This window comes from Lactuca sativa, chromosome 7, assembly GCF_002870075.4.
Source record: "Lactuca sativa cultivar Salinas chromosome 7, Lsat_Salinas_v11, whole genome shotgun sequence".
Taxonomy (NCBI): Eukaryota; Viridiplantae; Streptophyta; class Magnoliopsida; order Asterales; family Asteraceae; genus Lactuca; species Lactuca sativa.
This window is the reverse complement of record NC_056629.2, coordinates 59,714,367-59,733,759: the sequence shown is the minus strand read 5'-3', so window position 1 is coordinate 59,733,759 and position 19,393 is coordinate 59,714,367. Positions and strand designations below refer to the sequence as shown.

Here is a 19,393-nt window from a genome sequence, read left to right as displayed (position 1 = left end):
CATCGTTTTTTTGCAACAAACCATTGATGGAGAGGGAAGAGGATTAGGGTTTAAGAGATAATATACCTTCAAGAATTTTTTATTAAGTTTGGATATGATTATGATTCCCGATTTATTGCTATGGAATTCCTGATTTATTGCTATCGAATTCGAAACTGATTGCCGATAATTTGGTATATCAATTCACGTCAATGCATAACTATTAAAGTTGAAGCAGGAGGGCATTTGGGGAAATTCACTTTGATATTTTGAGCGGGAAAAATCAATTTGGGGGCTAAAAGAATGTCACGTGGCAAAATTGATTTTATTTATTAGATTAGGGGATTAAAATAGCATCCGAGTATAACTCGAGGGGCGGACACCAGAATTTCTCAACACTAGTGGCACCAAACCAACAAGATCCAGTTTCTAAAATATAAACCCAACCCGAAACTGAAACCAATAGGTTAGGTTTCTCAGTTTTCCCGGGTTCAGTTTCGGGTTACTTAGTTTTTAAACCCATAAACTTTAAATTTAGCCACAAAATCACCATTTAACTAATGGTTAGATTGGACTTAGCAATTCTTCAAAATATAAGAAACCTTATATTGAAAGATAACGTAGACATGTGCTGCACACCACAAACAATGTAGGATACCACATGCATTTGAATGAAAAGGAAGGAAGCTACTTTTTGAATTAAACACGAGACCTAAAACTCTAAGTCCGAGGCGTTGAACCATCGAACTACACTTTGTTTGTGATATCCTTTGGCGAAAGTATATATATATATATATATATATATATATATATATATATATATATATATATATATATATATATATATCAAGGTTGTGAAAATCGTTCGACGGTCGACTGACGATAAACGATTAATTGGATTACGCGGTGATTCATCGGGATCCTAAAATATTAATAAAGTAATATATATATATATATATATATATATATATATATATATATATATATATATATATATATATATATATGTATATATATAAGTTTAGGATCAAATGTGAATCATAAGTTATATATATATATAACTTCTGGTGGTTACTTATATTATTATTATTATTATTATTATTGGGACGATAGTTATGACGACCTCCACCACGTCCACGACCACGGTTAGACCTATGACCATTATAATTAGATGATGTCGCATTCATTTCAGGGAATGGACTAGAACCGGTTAGACGTGATTGATGATTTTTCATTAAGAGCTCATTATTTTGTTCAACCACAAGAAGACATGAGATTAATTCACAATATTTTTAAAACCTTTCTCACGATGTTGCTGCTGCAGTAGCATGTTAGTGGCATGAAAAGTAGAGAAGGTTTTCTCTAGCATGTCTTCATCAGTTATAGTCTCACCACATAGTTTTAGTTGGGAAGTAATTTTGAACATGGCTGAATTATACTCACTCACAGATTTAAAATCTTGTAGCCGAATGTGTAACCAATCAAAACGAGCTCAAGGAAGTATCACCGTGTTTTGATGATCATACTTCTCTTTCAAATTATTCCAAAGATCAATTGGATCTTTGACAGTGAGGTATTCAGCTTTTAATCCTTCATTGAGATGGTGGCGAAGGAAAATCATCGCCTTAGCCTTTTCTTGGCTTGATACTTCATTTTAAGGATTTACATCCTTTATGGTGTTTCCAAGACCCATAGCATCAAGGATCCATGATAAATATTTTTTTCCACAAATGTCAAGAGCCATAAACTCAAGTTTGCTAAGGTTTGTCATAGTGAAAGTACTAATCAAAATAAAGAGTTGTATGTTAGGGGAATGTTAGTTAAGAAGTATCATTAAATTACTTGTGAGCATTATACATATGAACTTAAAAAGATTATATATATATATATATATATATATATATATATATATATATATATATACACACACACCTGACAATGATAAGAATGACAAGAAGTTGGAACTTTATGGTAGAGTCGTGCTGATAATGTGTTATAAAATATGTAGCTAATAACAAGATAAATTATAGAGTACATAATGAAAGACATGAGAGTGAAGAGAACTTTTATTCCAATACTTGTGATGAAATCATCAAGCTTCTAATACATATGACTCACTATTTATACTATTAAAATAAGATGAAAGATGAGTTATAATATGAATGGACATTATGATGGTGCATTATTACATTCATAAAATACATTAAAATGATTGTTACTAATGCTAAATAATGATGGAACTATACGAGAAATGGAGAATTCAATGGTCATTAATAAACTAATATTTCATAACATATTTCATTAAAAAAAGATTTTCTAATATGGATCTTTTTACAAATTAACATTTACAACCACATAATTTTTCCGTAGTTCACAATACTTAAACTTTAATTTATCAGCTTTATTTAATTAATAAATGTTTATCTTAAAAAATTTCTCCACAGCCTTTTTTTTTATAATTTTGCATTTGAATATATATCATTATCTATTTAAATTTTAACATGTTCTATTAAGTTTTCAATACATTAATACAAATCATTTTAAGAATCTGTTTAACAAAACTAACCGATAATAAGAAGTTAATAGCCGAAAACTGAAAACTATGGATATTAAATCATAGTATAATAACTAAATAAATATGAAATATAATTCTAAAGAAAAAAAATGAAAAATCTATTTAAAGATAGAGATGTGAAATGATTTAGAACTTTGAATGAGAAACCACAATCTTAATATATTCATATTGTATATCTTAATTCTACCATGCCGCTACATCAAAGGTCATTTTCTTTTTCAAATTCGTGTTATAATGTAGGGGTGAGCAAAAACCGCACCGCAACTAAAAATAACCGCAAAAACCGCATAAACCGCAACCGAAAAACCGCAACCGCAATAAAAACCGATGGTGAGGTTTTCTGTTTTTCAAAAACCGCAAATTTGCAGTGCGGTGCGGTTATTAATTTTCAAAAACCGCAAAAAAACGCACCGCACCGCATATATTATATACAGTTTTTTTTTTTTTTTTTTTTTTTTATCAATAATTAGTTTATTAAATATTAAAAATAAGACAAATTTCATGAATGAAAAACGGATAAAATACTAGAAGACAAAAGTGTTGGTTTTTTCTTATGTTTAACTTTGAAAAAAGGATGAAATTAGACAATTTTAAGATATTTATTGTTAATTACTATTGATTTAACGTTTTTAAGATATTAATTGTTTGTGGTTTAAGTTAATTAGTTAATTGTCTTATACCTTATGGTTTTTATTATTATTACAAGTAATATGTTTGAGCTCTTAAAACTATTTGAGCTCTAAACTGTGGTTTAAACCACACAAAATAACCGCATCAAATCCATGCGGTTTATAACCGCAACACAGAAAAAACAAAACCGCACCGCAAAAATAACCGCTTAACCGCACCGCAAAAATAACCGCACCATGCGGTTTTGAAAATGAATTAACCGCATTTGCGGTTAGTGGTGAGGTTTTGGCTAATAACCGCACCGAACCGCACCGCGCTCACCTCTATTATAATGATTGTTTGTTAGAATCAGCTGGTCCATGCACAAGATATGGCAAAACAAATCGGTTGAGGATTTTTATGTAATGGATCAAAATGAATATGAGTCCTCATGTTGCTCTTCCAATACTATTTAGTTATTTATTGTGTTTTTATTGAACTATTCAAATAATTAATATATTAAATATAATTACGCATACGATATTATTAAAATTATAATATGTTTTCTTCGGTATATATATATATATATATATATATATATATATATATATATATATATATATATATATATATATATATATATATAGAGAGAGAGAGAGAGAAAAAAAAAAGAACATAAGGATTCGAATCCTTTTTAGGGAATTTTATCCATTTTTTAGAATTTTTTTCATTTTATTCGTTTGATATAATATTTTTAAATTATAGATTGATTGACATGAAGGCATTGAGGAAGAACAAAATGGACAGCTGCATATGACCCGATTTTTTTATTATATATTTTTATTTAAAAACCAAAACTTATAATAACGATAAGGGCCATTTTTCCCTTGTTCGTCCTAGGCCTTTCAGTATATTTAATTACTCAGGACCGGCCCTGTTGATTGAATGAGTTTTTTTTATAAATGGTTGAAATTGACAATCCTTAATACACATGGTTAATTTTAGAGTTTGCTACTTTCCTTAGCTCTTGGTACTATCCTTTCCTTTTCTTCCAGTTTTGTAGGAATTGTGTTTTTTCTTTTTAGACAAAAAACCAAAAATGATGGTTTAAAAAGTTACTCAATTGTTTGTAACAACAATAGGTACTTGTGGTGATTTTAACATATTACCTAATTAAACATGGATTGATAATTATTAACCCATCCATATTGAGTCAAGTATGTAGAAATTAAAGGAGCACCTTAAGCTAAAACTACAAGCATGTGATCAGTCAAGGAATGATTGTGTGAGAAATTACATAAGCTTTGCTGACCAATGCTGTAGGTCTTAAGTCTACAAAGGAATCCATTATCTATTTTGTACCTAATCCAACTTATTTTCAAATGAACAGAGCGTTACTCATATGGTTCAGGAATCAGAATCTAGCAAAACCCAAACTTTTATTCAAGGAAAATAACACCCCAATGTCTTACAATCTTACGTCGAAAGATCCGCAAGTTTTGAACAAAAGGACATTGAAGCGTATTAATTTTGAGCCTTTACCTTACAATTACGGAGCAGATAACATTATTCAAAAAAGAATCAAATGTAAAAAGTGGTGTTTATGAATTGGAAAAATATAAAAGGATTAAGGAAGCAAATTTCGAGGATTGAAGAATTTCCCAATTTGCACAAAGTTTTTTTCATCATTCTAGACATTACGCAAATACCAATTGATATATAAAATTGAACAGACGTAATTGAAATAAAAAAGAAATTTCAATCATCTATTATATGTTGCATTTTGTCTTCCTCGGGGGCAAACAAACAATCATTGCAGTGGAGAAGTAGTAATATAAGAGAAGCCCAGTTCGAAATTTCCGAAAGGTTAACCAGCAAAACAAAACCCACAAAAGAGCAAAAAAATATATTTAAATAATAAATTGCAAGATTATTCACGTACACTAGTGGTTCTTAAGGTTTTGAAAATGTTGCACAGATAGGAATTAACAAAAGAAAGATAAGAGTGATAAGAAGCGATCACTCATCTAAGACATTAACACTGAAACAATCATGGGGGAAGTACCACATCCATTCATAAAAGAACATGCACTGTTGACTTTTATTGTCATCAAGAAAGTAACCACAGCCCCTGTATGGTGTCCGAGTTTCAGGCCATGACTCCGGTTTAATAGCAACACAAGAACTGAGCCTGCTAAGAAAGAAAGCATATTCTCCTGTTATGTTTTCAGCCGAGACCCATTTCATTTCACCAAAATTTAATTCCAAAAGCTTTTCTGGTGATGATCTAGACCAATATATGATATAAAGCTTTTCTCCTGAACTTACAAACTCTGGTGGAAACCAGTTTTTCTTTGGATAATTTTTGGTTTCGAGTAAAGTCCATTTGAGATTTTGATCCTGATCGAGTCTGAGTTCACATAAAGAAAAATCCATGTGTATGCTATATATCTTCCCCTTTATAACATGTAAATCAAGGATATAGGGAGTGGGGCTAGCGGATCTATGATTCCATCCTTGTTTATCCACAATAGAAAAAGATACCATTTGTGTACATAAGACAACAAACACCCGCCTAGATATTGAAGGTGAAAAGACAAGGATACCCTTGATAGCCGTCATTCCTTTTTCATGAGCACCTACACTTAAGGGGTAATTGGGGAAATGAAGTTCATCTCTTGTGATAGGATTCACAAGCTAGAAGTCGCGGGTTTCCCTATCGAATAAGATAAGGTAGCCACAAGTTGATCCAAAATAGGTCCTGCCAAAAGAATGGGGAAAAATGGTTTTAAATCTTCTTTCTTTGAATTCCTCAAGGAAATAATAGGAGTCTTCCTTATTAAGGAGGGGCCCGATGCTTATCTTCATGGGTGGTTTGGACGCCATAAACGTGTTCCTGTTAGAAACTGTAAATGACCTCCATGACTTGCAAACTCCACTGAACGAAAAAAAAATCAACTACTCCCAGTTTCATCATAATTAAAAAAAAGCATATCATGGTTAACATCTAACCAAGATGCCACACCATTGTTGCAAAAGGTCCTCAACTTCTTTCTGCTAGATGATGACGATGATGATGCATCATCATCATCATTTCTTGTAACACTCATTGTTTTGGCCCTTCCTAAATTTGCAAAAGGAAAGTAAAAACCACATAAGATACAAGAGTTGTAAATTGGGCACAAGCATGCACATACAAACATATAATAGCCTTCTCGATGTATTGGACAAATTTTTTTCGAAAACTATATAAAATTTTGAGGTATGTAAAGGAGACTCCTTAAAGAGGGATGTCGTACAAGACAAAGGACTTACAAATTTAATTTTATGTAAGGGAAACACTAAGCTCAACTTCTAGCGTTATTTATGGGACAAACTAACTTTGCAAGATTGTGAAAGCAAAGTTCAAACCCGTTGCAATAAATGGGTTGTGTCATTTATAAATGGGGAAAGTGAATTATAAGCCCAACAAAGTTTTCAAACCGTTCAAAAAACCCCAATTATATTTTGTCTGTTTAAGAAAACCCAACGAACTTAACATTTTGTCTAAAAAGCCCAACTAACTTACACTTCTCATTTATGGTCAACCGGCTAATGAAAGTCAACGAATGACATGGTTTATGACGTGTAATTAAATATCAGAAAATGACTTGTAAGACCAACGGAATTTCAAAAGTGTTCACAAAACTCCAATAATGTTTTGTTGGTTGAAAAAAACCCAATGAACTTATGCTTTTGTTCAATTCTCATTAGAGGCAACCAGATTCATTTGGTATACAACTAGTTGGCAAATGACATGACATTATGTTTAATGACATGAAATAAAGAGATTAGAATTGCCCTTTATATATCGATTTAGCCCTAAACTTTTTTTTTCTTGGATGATCCTCCGTTTTAGATGTCCAAATCCAAGAAGAGCGTCCACATCCACAAGGGTTTTCATCATCAAATATCTTCTTTGTAGATATTGAGTTGGACATCAACGATTGAGAGGAAGAATAAGAAGTAGCTATTACAAGAGTTCGAACACAGACACTGTTTGTTTTTCTCTTCTCGAAACCCTAAATCGATATATAAAACATAATTCTAATCTATTTATTTTATGTTATTAAATATAATGTCATGTCATTTGCCAACTAGTTGTATACATAATGAATCTGGTTGCCTCTAATGAGAATTGAACAAAAGCGTAAGTTCGTTAGGTTTTTTTCAACAAACAAAATATGATTGGGGTTTTTTGAACGGATTTGAAACTTCGTTGGTCTTACAAGTCATTTTCTGATATTTAATACACGTCATAAACCATGTCATTCGTTGACTTTTATTAACCGGTTGACCCTAAATGAAAAGTGAACAAAGTGTAAGTTAGTTGGGTTTTTTTAGACAAAATGTTAGTTCGTTGGGTTTTCTTGAACAGAAAAAACATAATTGGGTTTTTGTGGTTTATAAGTCATTTTCCCTTTATAAATGGATTAGGATGTGAATGGATAACCAAATTAAGATATCAAACTCTTTATGAATGACGGTGTGTTGTGACAATGCAACAATTTTGGTTCTTAACAATTCAGTGCTCCGTGAAACTGGTGCACATTAGCGAGACTTCTGTAATCATGTCCTATAATGAATAGAAATTTATACAAGTTATCGTTCCCCCTAGTTTTTGTTACACTTATTATAACACTACGATATCAAATATACTCCTTTTAATCAAATAAGTTTCTTTTTTCGATATTGAAAAGTAAATTTCAGACAAAATTGCAAAAATGGTCCCTGTGGTTGGCAAAATTCTATAGTTTTAGTCCAAAACGAAATGTTGGTGCACCACTAGTCCAATTTTAGATATTTTGTGTGATTTTGGTCCCTATAGTTGACATTTTGTATGTTTTTAGTCCTGACCCAACTTGTAATGATGAATATGCCCTTTGATAATTCTTTTTTATTTATTTTTAGCATTTTATTATTATTTTCATTAAAAAATAAAAAGAAAATAACCTCCCTCTCTCTCTCATATCTGACTTCATACAACATTACAACCTACTCCCCCTCAAGTTCTTGATTCACCGACGATCAGTGACTACCGACCCTCCTCCGCCTTGCTCCGGTCACACTCCACCACTTCCTACTGCCCGACACCACCCACTGCCGCCACTATTTTGGTCGACCAAGCCCAACCTTGAACATCTCCACAACCATCCACTGTTGTTACTGTTTCTCTTCCTTGTCAATCATTGGAAAGACAGAAGCAGCAGAACTGATATGCAACCACCGCTCGTCACCGTTGCTGTGGTGGGTAGTCCCCATCATCACCGGTGCCACCCCTCGCATACCTCACCTCCTCCGTTTGAGCACCACTGTCGAAAGCCCTCCCCTGCACGACTGTTGCTGCTTAAATTGCTCCCTCGGAAACGCCTTCCATCCATCCACTTTGTAGATCACACCAACCACCACATCATCTTCTTCCTCACCGACTATCGGTTCAAGGGCAAGCTGGAAGGGTAATGGAGAGAAAACTAAACCAAAATCAATAACAAAACTCAAATCAGTTTCCAGGTAATCAAAGTGGTGGATCTAATGAAATCTAAGGAAGAAAGAAGTGGAAACAAGATCGGGAACCAAATCGCAGTTTGCATCTGGTGGTGGCTGACGATTTGATGGCAGAGAAGTGGGAAATCAAACATGTTTGCATCTTCTATTTTCATACACATGTTGTGGATCGATCCACTGAAAAATGGGGATTTTCACCAATGGATTTTGGGGGAATGAGGCGGGGGATGACGCCTAACATCTTCCATCACCGGGGACGGCTACGACGACACTGATAAAGGGGTAGAAGATGATAATTTGTATTCTTCACGAGAGAGAGAGAGAGAGAGAGAGAGAGAGAGAGAGAGAGAGAGAGAGAGAGAGAGAGAGAGAGAGAGAGAGAGAGAGAGAGAGAGAGAGAGAGAGTCATTCTCTAATTTTTAATTATTTAAAATAAGAAAAACAAATATAAAGGGTATAATTGTCTTTTTAAGTGGATAGGAACCAAAATCACTAAAAAGATTTAATTTTGGACCAGTGGTGCATCAACATTTCGTTTTGGACCAAAAACAAATAATTTTGACAACCACAGGGACCATTTTTACAATTTTGTCTAAATTTCACTTGGGCATTTACGGTTCATGTGCATAAAAGCACAAACATGTTGAAAAGATATATAATCTCAACTGGATTGGAATTTGATAGAGACAAAGTCGGAAGAAAAATGGAAAAACACATACCTGCAACTAAGTATTGCTAGAAGCGATTTTTCAACCACCGTTCTTCAATAAAGATTCTTGACCAATAATTAACTCTAAACAACTAATCTTAATAATTGCAATTCGTAATGGATAATTACTGAGGACCGACGTTCAAGCGTTTGACGGAGTTGAGCCAAATTCATGAACACAAAAATCGGGATAATTAAACAATCTTCGGATATATCTTGCCCATTAATATATTGTATAAGTCCATTAGGCCATTACTAATATGAGTTCCTACAGAATTATAAATCCTGAGCAGCTATCTGTCCCATTAATTTTGAGGGTATTATACGAAATATAAAAAATGGGCCCTTAAATATAAATTTTTTAATAAATCGATAAATAAGAATTTGATTAGAGAAAACAGATGTAACTGCATTTATGACTTGCTGACCAAAAGAAATAGAAATTAAGTTTTTTTTTATGAGACTTGGATTTAAAAAAATAAAAGGAAAGAAAAAACAAAGAAAAAAAATTAATGGACTCATAATTGAGTTTAATGGGAATTATGTTAAAGCGAATAAAAAAATACATGGTGGTTAATGGGATTAACAAAGTGGTAGAAATGAAACTTATTAGCAAAAAAATAAAGCATATCGTGGACGCAAATAGATTCAATCCTTGGTCTACTAGTTATTAAAAAGTAAATGGCATGCGTCCTAGCCAGTTGATCTAATATAGATTTCTAAAATTTGCTGCGTAAATTGATATATATATATATATATATATATATATATATATATATATATATATATATATATATATATATATATATATATATAATTTCAGTAAAACTTGGGCCTATTTTTTGGGGGCCCTGTGTGGTTGCACGCTTTGCAACCCCTCAGGCCAGTAGAGCAATCAATCGTGAAACTTTTTACAGACCCTGAGGAGGCTCTTTGTTGAAGAATCGTTGTTGATAATCGATTAAAAATCCATACCCTTTAGCAATTTTAATTAACATATATGTTTGGGCTTCGATCTCTTCAATTATTCGTCATCGTCAAATCCCAACTCTTTTGTAGTTTACCTGCATACGAGTTGTTTTTTCATTATATGTTTGTATTTTGCATGCATACCAAGTGTACTATGAAACGCCTAAATAAAACTCATTTTTTATACTTGCCGTGGTAATTACTTTTTCGTTTTATATACGTTTGAATAACTATTTTTTTAGGTGACAATGATAATATGTGTACACATTTAACAAGTAAAATGTGTACAAAAAAAGATATTTGTCTAAATATGAACAATTTTTTTTTTACAAATTTCTTAAGATATTTTTTATAATTTCTTAACTTTCATACATTTATTTCGAAACTTTTTTTTTTATAATATTTTGAGAGTGTTTCACAGATTTTGTATGACAAATTAATATTTTTTATAACATTTTAAAATATTTTCATTAAATACTATTTTAAAACATTGTATTAAATAAATTAAAAGTTTTTAAACTTCTAATTAAAAAGTATTAAAAAGTTGGAATAATTTTAAAACGTTTTCATTAAATAGATTTTTTTTATATTTGCGAAATAATATTTATTTTTATTTTTTTAAAAGACCCTTCATACTTATTGTTACATATTTAATTTATTTAATTTTATTGTTAGATATTATTTACTTTAAAAATATTGTATATGCTTAAAAACAAAAGAAAAAAAATTATAAGAGGCTATTTAAATATTTCACAAAACAAAAACATATTTATTAATTAAAAGGTAAAGCTTAAAATTGATAAGTATTTAATTAATATTTAGGAAATTATGGATATTTTAAAAATAATGTTTGAAAAAAAATAATACAAACAAATATGAAAAATAAAATCGCTATTAAAAGTGGGGAAAATGACTTATCAGAGTAATTAATTTTTCGTTTTCTTCACATTTAGACAATTTTTTTTTGTACACATTTAACTTGTTAATTTGTTGAGTAAATTACACGAATGGTCCCTATGGTTTGGGGTAATTTGCGTGCTTGGTCCTTAACTTATTTTTTTAACTCGGAAGGTCCCTATGGTTTGTTTTTGTTACGCGTTTGGTCCCTATTGTTTATTTTTGTTACGCGTTTGGTCCCTGTCTTATCTAAAAAGACTATTATTTAAAAAGAAAAAAATGATGGGGTAGGTGAGGTAAGGTGAGGGGGTGGGATTAGGGGTGTGTTTATTTAAATAAATTAAAAAAAATCAAGGGCACAATAGTCCTTTTAGGTAAGATAGGGACCAAACGCGTAACAAAAAGAAACAGTAGGGACCTTCCGAGTTAAAAAAATAAGTTAGGGACCAAACGTGCAAATTACCCTAAACCATAGGGATCATTCGTGTAATTAACTCTAATTTGTTCACATATTGCCATTGTTACATGCTATAGCCGGTGACAATGGCAATATGTGAACATATATAACAAGTTAAATGGTCAAAGGTATAGAAAAATAAAGAAGTTACCTAAATGTGAACAAATTGATAAAGATGATTACCCCGATAAGTCATTTTCCCTTTTATAAAAGCACGATTTTCTTACAACAATATGGTTTTTGATTAATAAAACTTAGTTATCAACGTACAACAAATGAGAAGGCAAACAAGCAACAAGTTGCGCCGCTAAGTCTTTTTGTATGGTAAAGTCAATTCTCTTGAAGAATACATCCATAGATCTAGGGATATAACATTGTTATGCATGATTCGTTATACTCTATTATAAAGCTCCACCGTATCCGGCGCAAGGAAACTAAACGTATCAAATGTAAATGGTATGGACACATGTTGATTTTTCATGCACGATTTCTCTTGTTTGGTGACCTTGCATGTAGTATCGTTTAATGCAGTTTGTCTCGCCATGAAACCCCCGACCCTCAAGCCTACTGGAGGGGATACCCCTGTAAGACTAAAAAACAATTCTAACTATTATGGTGGGTTTTAGCTCTTAAAATAACCTTTTTTTTATCCATTTTCACTCTTATGAGATGCGATGAGTGTTTGGTATAACCTTGATGATGGAAAATTGAGCTGAATATGTTGTTTTTTTTTCCATTGGATATGTACAGACTAAATATAGCCTTTGTTTTTCTGAATATGAATGGAGAGTGCAGCTTTTGAGTCTAAATTACTTCCAAGTCTCTATATATTCTTTCTGCATACATATATGTGTTATTTGAGAGATAACTTGAGGGCATGTTTTCAAGCATTTGGTATTAGGTTGAAGAAGGTTGGTTTGAGAGTTAAATTTTAGAGGGAGGAGCCTTTGGTTCCAGGGCAACGAGAGCAGCAGAAGCAACAGTTCGGCAACAGAAAGAAGGTTTGACTGGCAACAATCAAAAGAAAGAAAAAAGAGAGAAAGAAAGAAAGAAGAAAGAATGAAAGCAAGTAGCAAGCCCGATCACGTTTGGTGATCAGAAGAAAGAAGCAACATATTTTTTTGTATGAACGATAGCAAACAACAAGCAAGAAAGTTACATAGTCTATAGCAAGTAACAGGTAAGATAATCATAGCAAGTAGAAAGTTTCAGGTTTGGAGCAAGTAGCAAACAAGAAACAAAATGCAAGAACCAAGAGGAATGAGACAGCAAGAAGTCTAAGCAAGGTCAAGAGCATCAAGATTAAAGGGGTGATTGTTGGGTATAATCTTGATGCTGGAAGATTGAGCTGACCAAAGTCAAGAATGGGCATGGGTTAATATTTAGTATTTATTTGACTTAATTAGTTTTTTGGATAAAGGGTGACCTGGTAATTGGAAGTGTATGTGCATGTGGGTGAACTTGCTCATCAAAGGAACCTATTGTTTAGGAATAGTTAGCTTAGTTTTAGGTTGGTTTTTGCTTATTTCCATTGGATATGTAGAGGCTATATATCACCTTTGTTTTTCTGAATATGAATGGAGCGTGTGGCTATTGAGTCCAAATTAATTCCATATCTCCATATTTCTTTGTGCATACGTATATACACTTGTGAGTTTGTGTTATTTGAGAGACGACTTGAGGGATTGTTTTCCAACAATGAGATGGTTTTGCATTAGGTTACACATGGCAGCCATGAAATCATAGCCAATAATGATGCTATAATGAGTACATACACAGTATATTTGTATATTTGAACTTGTTCTTGAATCAACTGTAATTAAATTAATAGAATATTCCATGTTGATAGATAATACTAGGTTACATCATGAAGGATGGAACAAACTAGAACTCCAACATGAAATCATATAAGAATTTGAAAGTGGAGAGGTAGGAATCGAGAACATTTACTCTTTACCACGACTGTATTGTCATGTGAAACGCTTTATAGAGTGTCCCCAGACTATATGTAACACCCCGTTCTTAAAATATCTATTTATGGGTTCCCGAGATCAAGAGTAAGGGCGTTCTGGTCCTTTATGGGTATTGGGTTTTATTCGAAAAGGGATCCGGGTCGGGATGTGTCGCTAGAAGCGTAGGATTTCTCGTCACCTTTATGTGGATATAGAGTTCGACGGGAACGGACTTATGATGGAGGAGATGTTGTAAATTAAAGATATTGGCAACAATGGTCCCTAAGGGGGAAATTTAGCAAAAGGGTCCCACGCATGCCAAGCATGCATGCACGTGTTTGGTTGGGTACGCCTAGCGTAAGCTGGATGTATGCCCAGCGTAATGGAGTAAATGAACGCGGGGGTCTCTCGACGTATGCCCAGCATACTGGATGTACGCCCAACGTACGTCTATCATCCAGAAACCCTAAATTTGGGGCCAACCACTATATAAGGAACATTATCGTTCCAACCCTAGCCTCCATAAACACGCTCTTACCCTCAGAAAACCCTAGATAGCCGTTCCACCTCCATTATTGGGTGTGGTTAACCTTGGAAAGCTTGTTTTGGCAAAGGAGAGCTAAGAAGAAGGAATAGAAAGTTGTCAAAGAAGGAGTGGGGTGGCTGGAGCTCATAGATCTGGAGAGGCATCATCTTTTGGAGCCCTGTAAAGGTAAAAAGTATCTGGCTTGATAATCTTATGGTATAGATCTATGTGTTGTGAAGTTTTGACACCATTCTTGTCCCAAAAACCTCATCTTGATGCATGATTTGAGTTGGTCGAGATTAGTTGTCCTTTCAGACCTTAGGAGAGGTCTTGAGTAAGAAAAATGAGGTCCCAAGGGCTTTGGTTGTCTCATATGTGGTATAGGTAGGTCTTAATGAATTAAGACCTTGGGATAAGAGCTTTATGGACGTCCCAAGCAATAAAGTCTGAGACTTTTTGAATCCTAGGCATATTTGGTCGATGGATCTGAAGTTTGGGCTTATGAGCTTAAGCCATTAAGATCTTATGTGGAGTTGTAGTTCAGCGAGATTACGCCCCTCGTAAATAGGAGTACGCCCAGCGTAGTGGGTCTGTGTCCCGGTTCCAATCAGCGAGCATCGTTGTACGCCCAACATAACATATTAAGGAGGGTACGCCCAGTGTACTCCCTCTGTTGAGTTTTCATTTTTGGGCCTTAAGAGATTGGGCTGTTATTGGGCTAATAGAGCTTGGGCCGTGACTGGACATTATGGATGGAGTAATTTGGACTCATTAATTATTATTGGACTTTGGATCTAGGCCCATTTGGTGGGGTGGGCCCAATTTAGTAAATTGGGCCAACATTGGGCTTTGCTTCAGACTTTTGGTCTTTGGGCCGTTAGTGGGCTTAAGAGCTTACCTAGTGTTGGGCCTTTCATATTTTGATTATGGGCCTTAGTCTTGGACCAGATTGAGTTAAGGGTAAATTGGTCAATTTACCCTTGGAAGGATATTGTGCTTGGACTAATGATTGTTTTGTTGCTTCGGATAGTTCGGGATTTTTGGTGAGGCGACGGTTCGGGAATCTGCTTCTTCAGTTCATAGTTTCGGCAGTTGCGAGGTGAGTTATCCTCACTATATCAAAAGGGTCTAAGGCACCAAGGCCGGCCCTTTATCGGATGGAAATCTGAGTAGTTGTTATGTTATTGCTTTGCTATATGTTTGTATCCTGGTAGTTAGGATGGTATATGTTAGAGACCTGGTTAAGGTCGGAATCCTGGAATATAGGATGATGCTATGTTAGTGACCGATTAGGTCGGTATCCTGGTTAGAGTATGCTATGTATGTGATCTGCTAGAACGGTTGATTGGTAATTAATTGTTATATGATTGTATATTTATGTGCACATGGTTGGTTGACTGGGGTTGGGTTGAGGCGGGTCCTGCTTTGTGCTGTAGGCCAACATACCCAGGGCGGACCGGATATTCCGAAGGCCCAGCGAGCGGTCCGGTTAGGATGTAGGCCCCGTGAGGGTGGACCAGACGTGCCGAGGCTCGGAGAGTGGACCAGGCCGACTGAAGGCCCGGTGCGGGCGGACCAGTCATACTGAAGACTCAGAGAGTGGACCAGGTGGGTTGAAGGCCCGATGCGGGTGGACCAACCAGACTGCAAACTCGATGTATATGGATAGACTCGGAGGGTGGACCAGGTGGATTGAAGGCCCGGTGTGGTGGACCAGTCACACAGTACACCCGATGTGCATGGCTGTTCTGTTCTGTTATGATATGACATGTTGTGTGTATGGTATTGTGGTTGGTATTTTGGGGGTATCTCACTAAACTTTCGGGCTTACAGTTGTGGTTTAAATGTTTCAGGTACTTCAGGAGACCGTGGCAAGGCAAAGGCGTGATCGTACCGCTCCTCATGTTTATGTTTTATGATATGGTTCTGGGAAGACTCTGATAATAATTGTATTGAAAACCTTTTTGTAATAACTTTATGAAATTGGGCTGTTTTTGAAAAGTTTTAATTGGTTGGAATTTTTAGAGCGTTACACTATAGCCTAAACAAAAAACAAAGATGAGAGTGGCAACTAAACTGTTTACATGATAAGTTGCAAGATGCAAATACACCGGCCCAACTCAAGGCCCTAACAAAAATTAGGGTTTTCACATAATATGACGATTAGGGTTAAGTAAAAACACTTAACCCATTAAGGACTTAATCCATTAAGTCCATCACTCCACTAGGCCATTCATATAATGTAGTCGGGCTTACTGGTGATCCATAGTCCATAATCAAAACAAAGATATCAGTACTAACTAGTCATCACTCGTCTAAGATAGTAATATTAGAATACTCATGGGGGAAGTATCACATCCATTTATAATTATCAATGTGTTGTTGAATTTTATCAGTCTCAAGAAAGTGATCATAGCTCTTGTATTGTGTCCAAGGGCCAACCCTTGACTCGGGTTTAATAGCAGCAGAAGACCTCACCCCACACCCGCTAATGAAAATTGCATATTCTCCTATTGTCTTTTCTGTTGACACCCATTTCATTTCACCAATATCTAGTTCCAGAATAATGTTTGGTGCATATTGATTTATCACATAAAGGTTTTCACCCGAACTTACAAACTCCAAATAAAACCAGTATGGCTTTGGAAAATTATTGGTGTCGAGTAACGTCCATTTTCACTTATGATTCAGATCAAGTCTTAGTTCATGTACAGAGACATTAATATGTAAAGTATATATCTTCCCTTTTAAAGCATGGAAATCAAAGATTGGGAGAGTAAAGACATGATTCCATCCTTGTTTACCTGCTATACAGAATGATATTTTTCTACATAACACAAGAAACACCCGCCCAAATATTGATGGTGAAAACACAAGGATAGCCTTTGTTTTATCACCAAAAGGTTCATGTAAGGGGAAATCAGGAAAATGAAGTTCATGCCGAGTGATAGGATTCACAAGTAAGAAGTCGCGGGCTTCCCTACTGAACAAGATTAGGTAACCACAAGTTAATCCAAACCAGACCCTTCCAGCAGAATGGGGAATTATGGTTTTGATTTTTTTTTTCTTTAAATTCCTTCAAGTACCAATACGAGTCTTGATTACCGGACCATATCGACATGGAAGGTATGGAGGCCATGTATGTATTCATCTCAGAGAGTGTGAATGACCTCCATGACTTGCAGACTCCACTGAATGCAAAAAAATCAATAAAACCCAATTGCATCATAACTAGAAAAAGCACATCATGGTTTATATCTGACGAAGATGCCACACCATCTTTGTCAAAATTCTTGAAACTCTTCCTACTAGATGATGATGCATCATTGTCATCATGATTCCAGTTTCCAGTCATACTTCTTAACTTGGTCATTCCTACACTTGAAAAAAGAGAACCAATACCACATAAGATACAAGAGTTGTAAACCAGGGAGAAACAAAGAAGTTAAAATTGTCTTTGTTGAGAATGTACATGTATGTTTGCATTTAGTTTTCTTGTTTGTCATTAGAAATTGGTTGCTACATTGATTTGGGAAATGGTCTAAAAATCATCCAAAAACTGTTGGCAAAGAGATTTTGGAAAATCAAGATAACCACATTTCAACTCTATCTCCACAAACCATTGGTCGTTTGTTACGTTTGATCTTGATGTTTCAATAACTATTAGAAAATTGGATAAAACATTTACCCTGAAACGTTTTTCCTCCAAGACATTGATACGGGAAATGTAATACATAAGAATGAAACGATTCGTGATTACTTTTTTTATCCATTTTTTAGCCACACGTCTTGTCTAAGGGTCGGCCTTATTGTCTGATGAGTAAAGGTAGGGCTTAGGGCCCTAATTGTAAGGGTCCACGTTTTCTTTTGATCCAAGCTTAGTAGTTTCTAAAAAATCACGTGTATTGCTGATCCATTCTTCAACCGACGAGTACATACGACCATTAAACTTCCAATTTTTTTCTCCATTATCGTTCTCGATTCTAGGCCTTCTCCAATCGTTTCTTCTACTAATCTACTCTTCTGTTGATTTGTTGTCTCATTGAATCGCTTCGCTGAATTGCTGCACACTGCTGTTCTTCACAAACTTCTTCCTTCTTCATTCTCGGTTAAGGTTTCTCCATTGCTCAAAATCATTGATTTTTATGATCTGATGCTATTTTGCTGTCATTGAAACGGTAATATGCTTGTATTTTCACTTTTCAGTTTTGATTTTTCTATTATCTCTGATTATGTAATTGGGGTTAATAGCCAATTGAATGAATTGATTAGGGTTAATCTTTTCACAATGGACATGACACAATTATGGATGTCATTTGTTAAAGGACTGAAGAACTAATACATACGTAGAGAATTTACAAAGTCAGTCTTGTAGGATCAGTAGTTAACTAGTTATTAATCCACTTGATTGCAGCCATGAATGTTGACACTGAGAGACTACATATGAATGATTTTTTTTTCATAATAAACTAACCTTTTGTGCAATCTAATGAATGATTTTTTTCATAATAAACTAACATGTGATAGTATTGGACAATGTTTTGTTCCTGATTAATGATAGAATAATGTGGAATTGCATGTGAGATTTCAATTAGATTGTATATAATTGATTTTATTAGAAATATAGCATTCAAAATAGAAAAAGTTTTTAATTTATATTTTTGTTGTCACATAACTGTTAACTTGATTACCTAAAAAGTTTTAAGTTTTTTGACCTCATAAAATGGTTTTGTTTTGAATGAGGTTCTTGTTTGCCATCCTGTTATATAATCGGATTTTCGTCAATTGAAAAACAGTTAGTAAATTAAAGAATTTGATTATGAAAATTTCATTAAAAAATTTGTATCTAAAAAGGATAGAAAAATTAACTTTATGTCATAAAATATATTCACAAAAAACATAAACATAAAAAAAATAAAAATAAATAAAATAAAATAACTCCGTCATTTGTAAACTTTTTAGTTTAATATTGTCGGTCCCAAGCCTGAATAAAGGATGGATAAAGGAGGAGGGTTTATAACATTAAGTATAGTAAATGTCAAAGGGCCCTAAATTTTTGGTTCGCTTGGAGCCCCCAAACTGGTTGAGTCGGACATGTTTGTCTTGGACATTCCTAAACGTGAAAAAGGAAGATAAATACCACATAACATACAAGATTTGTAAACAGAGGAGAAAC

General features: G+C 34.1%; 2 long non-coding RNA genes across 2 annotated transcripts; both read right to left on the bottom strand.

The window, feature by feature from the left end:
* Positions 1-4,998: 4,998 nt before the first annotated feature.
* On the bottom strand, positions 4,999-6,232 carry LOC111883854 (uncharacterized). Its single transcript, XR_002847526.3, has 2 exons — positions 5,492-6,232; positions 4,999-5,354 (listed from the first exon to the last, which is right to left on the bottom strand). It is a non-coding gene; the product is annotated as an uncharacterized LOC111883854 (long non-coding RNA).
* Positions 6,233-8,084: 1,852 nt separating this feature from the next.
* LOC128127445 (uncharacterized) lies at positions 8,085-9,242 on the bottom strand. Its single transcript, XR_008225252.1, has 2 exons — positions 8,777-9,242; positions 8,085-8,673 (listed from the first exon to the last, which is right to left on the bottom strand). It is a non-coding gene; the product is annotated as an uncharacterized LOC128127445 (long non-coding RNA).
* Between the last annotated feature and the right edge of the window lie 10,151 nt (positions 9,243-19,393).